This window comes from Tiliqua scincoides, chromosome 8 (genome assembly GCF_035046505.1).
Source record: "Tiliqua scincoides isolate rTilSci1 chromosome 8, rTilSci1.hap2, whole genome shotgun sequence".
NCBI classification, from domain to species: Eukaryota; Metazoa; Chordata; class Lepidosauria; order Squamata; family Scincidae; genus Tiliqua; species Tiliqua scincoides.
Window position 1 is genome coordinate 479,669 of NC_089828.1, and position 8,658 is coordinate 488,326.

Here is an 8,658-nt window from a genome sequence, read left to right on the forward strand (position 1 = left end):
CCCCTTGAAGTCTATTAAACAAAGCAAATGAAGCAGGTGACTCGAGCCAAGAGCTCATCTCATCCTGTGGAATAAGGAGACAACAGACACACTGTGTGTCTTCATGCATAAGGCAGGCATCCCAAGGATGCACAGCTGGCACGAGGCACCAGCCAGGCAATCAGATTGTCTCAGTCCTGGCACTTGGCCAGGTCTCAAGGTGCCTGCCTGGAGCTGAAGAGGCCTTCCTTGGGGATGGGCTGTAGCTCACTGGTGGAACACCGGCTGCTTGGTGTATCCAAGTGAGGAGAGACTCCAGGTGGGGCCCCCTGGCGACCTGCTGCGAATCGGAATAGATCATGTGAACCTATATGGGTCAAAGCAGCAGTGGGGGGACCTGGAACGCTGCCTGAGGTGGCCTCAGCTCCACCACTTCAGCAGCAGGGCATGTGGGCAGGGCAGGCAGGCAAGAGAGGCAGAGCCTCAGCCGTCATACAAGGAAAAGAGCCTGTGTCTGTGCATTTGCTCCATCCAGGTGCTGAATGGTCCTGTGGTCACAGGGCTGAGCTTCCACCTGCAGCTCCAGTCTCTCCCTGTATAGAGAGCAGAGCTGCAGCAGCGAAAGCTCAGTCTCTGCTGTGATTGCACATCTGCTGTGTAAAATCAGGTGGATTCTTGGTGACCCAGAAGTTTGGCAGTGACACGATGTCACCACTTCACTACCCTAGTTCAGCGCACAGTGCCTCCCTAGCCTTGGACCTCACTGCACATCACTGGTCTGTACCACAACAACAACCCAGACCCTTGCTATGCTCTGTGCATACTGCTGTGAAACCCAGAAATGCAGGGTTTGGGGTTTCATTTACAGGGAAAGCACATTTGCACTGTCCCTGTAAGTGAATCTGGAAGTCCTGCACTTCCGGGAGTGCAGCACTGCACAAGCAACACAGTCAGGAGGGGAAGGACCTGCTTCTTGCTTGCCCAAGTATCTTGCTTGAGTGAGAGGTCGTTGCGGCTTCCGTTGGAGAGGGATGGCGATGGCAGATGCGGTGTGAAAGGCAACCCAAGTCACCGCCCCCTCGGACCCTCTTGCAATCCGCTGCTGATGCAACCCACGTCAGGTGACTGCATACAGAAGGCAACTTCACAGTCTCCGTGGTCCTGTGAGCGACCGGACCCGAATAGCTGAACAAAGAGCTGCTCTATGGCAGCTGGCAGTGCTGGTGGTGTTTGCCGCAGACAGGCGAGCAGCTCCCTCTCCAGGTACATAGTCATAGTGGTGATGAACATTAAGGAGCTAGAACTGAGTCTCCTGCTTCAAGATCCCTGGAAGAACTGGCCTACATTGCAGAGCAGAGGCATCCGCTGGCCTCAGTCAGGGGCCCCTGAGAGGCTGCACCCCCTGCCTCCCGGAACTGATGTCATGGCAAGGGAAAGATCAGCCTGGCTTCCATGTTCAGCCAGAAAATGGAGCAACTCCAAGAAGCTCATCTCCCCTGCCCTGCACCCGAAAATAGCTCTGCTCCAGTCTTCAGTTGCCCAGGGACTGGAGAAGCGGGTGAACAGTGGAGGGCAGAAACCCCAGGCACCATGCAGGGGCGGCAGTACCACACCCTCCGTACCACTGCTGCCCGCCTCTGGAGCTGTTCTGGGGGCAGGCAAAGTCCCACACGGCTTTCAGAGTGTTTTTGCCAGATTCCCAGTCCAAGTTTCACTTCGAGAATTATGCCCGCTTTCAGCTAATTAGCTCCCCTTCTTTCCCCAACAATGGCCCTAGTTCTGCACTGCCGGACCCCACCACAGGGCAGCTCACCTGTTCAGGCTGCAGAGGTCCTCCTCTCTCCTGCCAGCAGGCTCTCCAGCCACTACAGCAACAGCTTGGTCCTCAGCATGTCTTGGGCATGGCAGCCACACACCTGTCTCCAGCAGTCTCCAAAGTCCATTCACCCATCTTCTAGTCAGGTAGTCCATCAGCCATTAGTTCCTCAGTCCATTGATCCATCCGCTCAGCTTTCCTCCTTCTACTACCCACCAAACTCTCCCTTCATCAGGTGCTGCTTTTATCCCTGAGGACCCTCTTGCCTTCAAGAGGCTGCAGCTGGGCAGCACTCACTGCAAGCTGAGGCCCTGGTGAGCAAGGGGTCACTGTTGACACCACACCCTATCTCCTTGAGGGATCTTGCGTATTTCCATTACACAGTGCCACTCAGAAAGTCTTCTGAGGCTTCCAACCTGGTCTTAAGTGGTACTTCTGGTTTCCTGGAGCAAGGCTCCATTGCACTGAGTGATCCAGGCACTGGGGCTGTGCGATGGGGGGGCGGCATCACGGACCTGTGCCCCAGGATGCAACAAGGGGCAGGTCCGTAACTGCTAGTGAAGCATCCTCTGACATTGGCCAGAGGACTTACAACCCAATCCTGAGTTGCCCGGTGCTCAGAAGAGCTGCGACACGAAAATGGCTACTGCTGCATCCTATGGGTGCTGCAGCAGCTGCTGGAGTCTCCTCAGGGGAAGGGGACATTCATCCCCTTCCCCAGGGTAAGGGAGCAGTTCCCTCAATGGTTCTCCTCCAGTCTGGAGGAGTTATGTGCCAGCCTTTTCAGCTGGACACAGTGCATTGGATCTAGCGGAGCAAGGCTCCACTGGGGCCATCCTCCTCCTGCCCTGGCTCCTCTTCCTCCCCCTACCCCAGAATGCCTCCCCTGCCCCAACAAGCCTTACTGCCCCCCAGAGCTCTTCCTTCGTTCTGGCCGGCGTATGCCTAGTGCTGTGGTCAACACCAACTGGCACTGGGGCAGCACCAGTGGTCCCTACATGCAGGCAGGGTGCAGTAAACATGCTTTACGGCATGATTACAACTCCCAGTGCCGGTGAGGTGCTTGAACCGCCAATGGAGAGGAGCTCAGGATCAGGCTCTAAGGCGGCTCTTGAGCTGTTTTCAGATTGCAGGACCCCTCTGGATCATCTGGATCAGGGGTGCCCAAACCCCTGCCCTGGGGCCACTTGTGGCCCTCGAGGCCTCTCAATGCGGCCCTCAGGGAGCCCTCAGTCTCCAATGAGCCTCTGGCCCTCCGCAGATTTGTTGGAGCCCGCACTGGCCCGACGCAACTGCTCTCAGCCTGAGGGCGACTGTTTGACCTTCACGTGAGCTGTGGGATGAGGGCTCCCTCCACTGCTTGCTGTTTCACGTCTGTGATGCAGTAGCGGCAGCAAAGGAAAGGGCAGCCTTGCTTTGTGCAAGGCCTTTTATAGGCCTTGAGCTATTGCAAGACCTTCATTCATTCATGTAAGTTTATCTTTAATATATTCATTTATGTAAATTTATTTAAATTTTAAATGTAAATTAATTCTTTTTTCCCCAGGCTCCCGACATGGTATCAAGACACGGTATCATGTGGCCCTCCTGCCAAAAACTTTGGACACCCCTGATCTGGCTGAAAAGGGGGTATAAATCTATAAAGAAATGTATTTGTGATCCACCCTGAGTACCTCCCTTGCAGGGCAGGGGAGAGGCCAGGATACAGATATTGTAACTCAATCAACAGGCAGCCATTCCACATTAGGCCATATCATGAGTGATGACATTAAGTGAAGCAGGAGCACATTCAGGATGCATCTCCCCAAAATATTTCATGACTCCACTTTGAATTATGAACCTCTTAGATCCAAATGGAAGAAAAGACTTTATAAATCACATCTGCCTGCCGTAATTTTGATAAGGAAGTCCAAAGCACCGGAGCGAACTTAACTTGTGAATTAACAAACCACTTTGTCACCCGGCCCCGGCATCCATGGCAACCGAGGGTGGGTCATTCGTTTCAGTCTGAACGTAATATTTATTTCACTGTTGCGTGTGTCTCCAAACGAATCTTGTGCAACTTTGGCCGCTTCTGGCGCAATGCAATGGAACAGCCCGCGGACTTGGCCGTTCGTCACAGTCAGTGCCTCCACGCAATCTGCCAGCATTTAAAACACAGCAATGTGCAGCATGTATTTGGTAATGTATTGAGATAGTTGTCGATAAACATTTGCTCCGCAAGAGCGACGCGCCACGGAGTCGGCCATGAGAAGAGAAGATGCATGACCCTCAGGCTTACTCTGTAGTCTGCCTGCAATAACACCCCCCCCCCCCCAAAAAAAAAGAATCAGTGAGATTTCCAGCCCTCCCAGTGCCCAGTTTAAAGTTCTTCTATTTCAGGCACATCAAGAATCAGAATAAAGACCCTCCTGGCTTTGCAAGTGCAAAATAGAAAACTTTTCCCTTACCAGCTCTAGTCTCCTTTTTGTCCTTTTTAGTGGGGGGGGGAGGGAGGCTGCCTTCTGGAGCAGCTCCAGCTCCATCAGATCAGGACCCTTCCGGTGTCCTCACATTCCCCTTTGCCTGGCCTGACCAGCAGCCAAGGCACATCTGCCTACTCGGGAGGAAACGCAACATGAGGTTGCTTGGCTTTCCATGGGGCTCAGTAGACTGCAGCTGGGAGGGAGGGACCTCTTTCTCCCTTTTGTGTTTTTGGGGCCTGCATTCATTGGATCATTGGACCATTCTGACCTCCTTGGAGTCCTCTCAGCTGCCCTTTCCAATGGACTACTTGCGAGTAAATGCGGCCACATGGTACGGCCCGCACCCCCCTAGCGACGCCAGTGGCAAGCAGTATAAATTACAATGCGTGGAAGGGATAAATCCCGGCTAGCAAGTAAACGGTGATACCTGTTGTTATGTGACGTCCAAAATGCCAAGTCCTTGGGAAACTGCAGATTAAATTATCCACATGTCTCTGTGGAGGAGGAGCTTGGCTGCCACCAGCAACGTTACCATGGACAGGGTGTCCGAAAATGGAAGGTTCTGGTCTGCCTGACATTTGCATAAAAAGGAATGAAAAAAATTTAAGTATATACCATTGTTGTCGCCACTGGCTCTTGTGTTCGCTAATCATCAAGAGAAGCAAATGCTGTCTCCAGCTAAGGCTCAAGGGGGACAGCTTGACTCTTCTGCACATGTGTCCAGGGCCTCAGAGGAATTCTATCAGGGGGCACCAAGCTTCTTTTGGGCCGCTTTGCAAAGGGGGGCTGTGAAAGAGAGCTGGGGAGGGTGGTAATGAGAATAGGGCAGGGAGGGGTTAAGCAGGGCAAGGGGAAGGTAGAGGCAGCTGGAAAAGTCTTTGGAGCCCTGATCTACCCAGCCGTGTGGCATCAGCAGTCCCCAGCACCCCATCGTGGTAGTGTCCCCAGCATCCCCTACGGGCAACAAGTCTGAGTAGATGGGAAAATGTCAGATCCCAGGAAATTCCTCCTTTGGCTCCTGGCCCCCCTTTTGACCCAGGACTTGGGTACAAATTACCCCCTTTACCCTCCTCTCCTAGGCCCTGTATGTGTCCACAACTTCATGCGTTGTTTGCTGGAGTCCGAAGAGCACCACTCATGATATGATATCCCTGGAAACCAAAAGAGTATTTATACCACAGCTTTGGGCTAGAGCAGGGGTGTCCAAATTTTTTGGCAGGAGGGCCATGTCCTCTCTCTGTGTCGGGGGGGGGGGCAGGCGGGAAAAAAGAATTAATTTACATTTCAAATTTGAATAGACTTACTTAAATTTACATAAATGAATATATTGGAGGTGGAACTTATATGAATGAATGAAGGTCTTGCAATAGCTTCATACCTATAAAAGACCTTGCATAAAGCAAGGCCGGCCTTTCCTTCGCTGCCACTGCTGCATCATAGATGTGAAACAGCAAGCAGTGGAGGGAGCCCTCATCCCACAGCTCATGCAAGCGGTTGAACAGTCATCTTCACACTAAGAGCAGTTTTGTCGGGCCAGTGTGGGTTCCAGCCAGTCTCCAGAGGGCCAGAGGTTCACTGGAAACTGGGGGCTCCCACTAGACACGATAGCTTCTAAGTACATGTACATGGGGTCGCATATCGCATGACTGCTTTGCCATATTTGCATCGCGCTTTTTCTGCAGGGACCCAATTCACCATGCTCCCCATGCTATCCTCACAGATGGGTGATACTGAGACCTTCACTGAAGGGTGGGTGGGTGGCGCCAATTGTGCGGGTCTTTCCCAGCTGCTTGTCACCACTTGTCATTCTTTGTAGAAATTTCCCTAAGTACAGCAGAGTTCAGGACAAGGGAGATGCAGAGCAGAAGAAAGTCATGGACGAGGGGGGGCAAGATCTCCTGGGGTGGGGTGCTAAAAGCCACCTCTCCTTGTCCTGCTCCCTGCCTCTTTTACAAGTCATACCCAACAGGGGAATGAAGAGCAGCTCCTCTTTGCATGCTGAATTTGAAAGGAGGAAGGGCAGGGAGAAGAAGAAGTGGCAGAGGAGAGAAAGGGAAGATGCTGCCCTAGAGCATCTCTTCTCCTGGCTACTCTCAGTGGTAGTGGTGGGCACGTGAGATGAGGACTGTGCTCTGTGTCATCTGCCCTCTGTAGTCCACTGCCTGCAGCACTGCCCAAAGAACAGCAACAGAATGGGACAGGAGGAATGTCTCATCCCCTGTATTGTCTGAGCAATGAGCCCACAAACCTAAAGCATTTGACATTCCCATGACGGGTTGGCAGCTGACACGGTCTCCCTCACTGTCTCCAGATATTATGCAAAGCAGCACCGCAAGGGGCTGGCTGAGGGTGATGGCATTCATATTTCCATGTGTTTGCTACATCTGGAGAATCGGGGGGGGGGGGGGGTTTGAAAGACAGAGGGTAAGCAACACTCTGAATTATACTGACAGGCCTAAAGGCATTGTGAAGAAGAGGGTGGGGAAATTGGAACTCTGAAGACTGGCTTGCGTCCATGTCAGGATGGAATCTGCCTCCATGAAGGGGGTCCTTGAGCAGGGTGACAGACCTGGAAGAGAGCCTCTGGTCACCTTGGGCCCACCACCTCTGCACTGTTTCTAAAAAAGATAACCCAGAACGCTTACCATGCTCTTTGTTGGTGCTGTGAAATCCAGATGTGCAGGACTTCTGGTTTCATTTACAGGGACAGCAGGAATGCTTCTTGTAGTGGGATTGTAGTAATAGAATGCAATATGACTTACAGGCCTACACACATTTTGTTGTCAACGTTAGACACCTCTTCTTGGGTACTTTTAGGGCGCTGAACACAAAAATGGCATTGGTTCTGCCCAACAGACCCTAGTTTTGTGGGTATGGCATAGCCATATGCTGATTCAAGCAGCTTCCTCGTGAGGAAACCATGGTGTTGGCTTCCTCACAAGGCAGCTGCTTGAATTGGCATATAAGGTGGCTATGCTGTACCCCCAGAACCGGAGCAAATTGGGCAGAACCAATGTCATTTTCTGATTCAGCACCCTAAAAATATACTTGATTTGTTCAAACATGCTTGGCAACTTAAAAAAGGTGGGTTATTGTTGATGTTTTTGGTAGGACTTTGTTATGGATGAAGTTCGCTCTCAAGGGTACCCAGCAGGACTTCATTTCTGCCATCCTTGCGGATTCTACCAGGGAACGAACTCGACACCTTCTCCATACCAAGCAGGTGCTCCCCTGCTGAGCCGCGCAGCCCACGTTTCTAGAAAGCAGCTTCATATCAGTGTTTTGCCATCATGCTCCGCAGCTGCAGGGTCTTCCTGGCCTCTGTTAAGGGAATGAACCCGGGGTCTGCTGGCACAACTAGAGAAATTGAACGGCCATATTCTTGGGCGGGTGGGCTTCTGAGCCTCAGAGTCCAACCCTATCCATCTCTACTCAGAAGTAAGTCCCGTTATAGTCAATGAAGCTTACTCCCAAATAAGCATGGCTAGGCTGGCAGCCGCAGTCGCCTAGCTCTGAATTTACCGTGTACCTGCCGCTCCCTGGCATCCTGCCCCTTCCAACATAAACCCACCTTCCCACACCCTGTTGTTTCCTTGCACAGCTGATCACAATTTAGATCACATTTTACAATCATATATTACATCTTGAATTGACCAATTTTTCAGTATCCTATAATCATCTCTTCGGGGAATGGCAATTTCTTCTGTCTCGTTCCCACTGCTGTTCTGCAAATGCTCTGCCCAGCCTTTCTCAGACTGCTAAGAAGAGAGCAAAAGATTGTATCAATTCTCTCTCTCTCCCCCCCCCCCCACAAGAACTAGGGAACATCCACTAAAAAAGAGAGAGTTAGGACAGACAAAAGAAAATGTTTCTTTACCCAGCATGAAATTAGTCTGTGGAACTCCTTGCCGCTGGATGGCATCTGGCCTAGATGTCTTTAAAAGGGGATTGGACAAATATCTGAAGAAAGTTCATAACAGCTTACAAGCTATGATGGGTATGTGCAACCTCTTGATTTTAGAAGTAGGCTACCTCAGAATGCCAGCTGCAAGGGAGGGCACAGGATGCAGGTCCCGGAGCATCTGTACGATACAGGAAGCTGGACTAGATGGGCCTTTGGCCGGATCCAGTGAGGCTGTTCTTATGTGCTCTGACCATTATTCATTTTACATTTGTATCTATTTGATGGCTATGACTATGCAACAAGTTACAAACTGAGGCATCTTTAAACCAATGCAATGAATGACAGATAAGAGAGATGACTCCCTTTCTTTTTTGTTCTTTGGGTTACACGATGCTGCTATACCTCAAGAAAATCATTCTAGAACTGGAAGACTGCATGTGGCTCAGCCCAGGGTAATGCAGCAGCAGCTCCAATAGGGCCCCTGGGATCGGTGT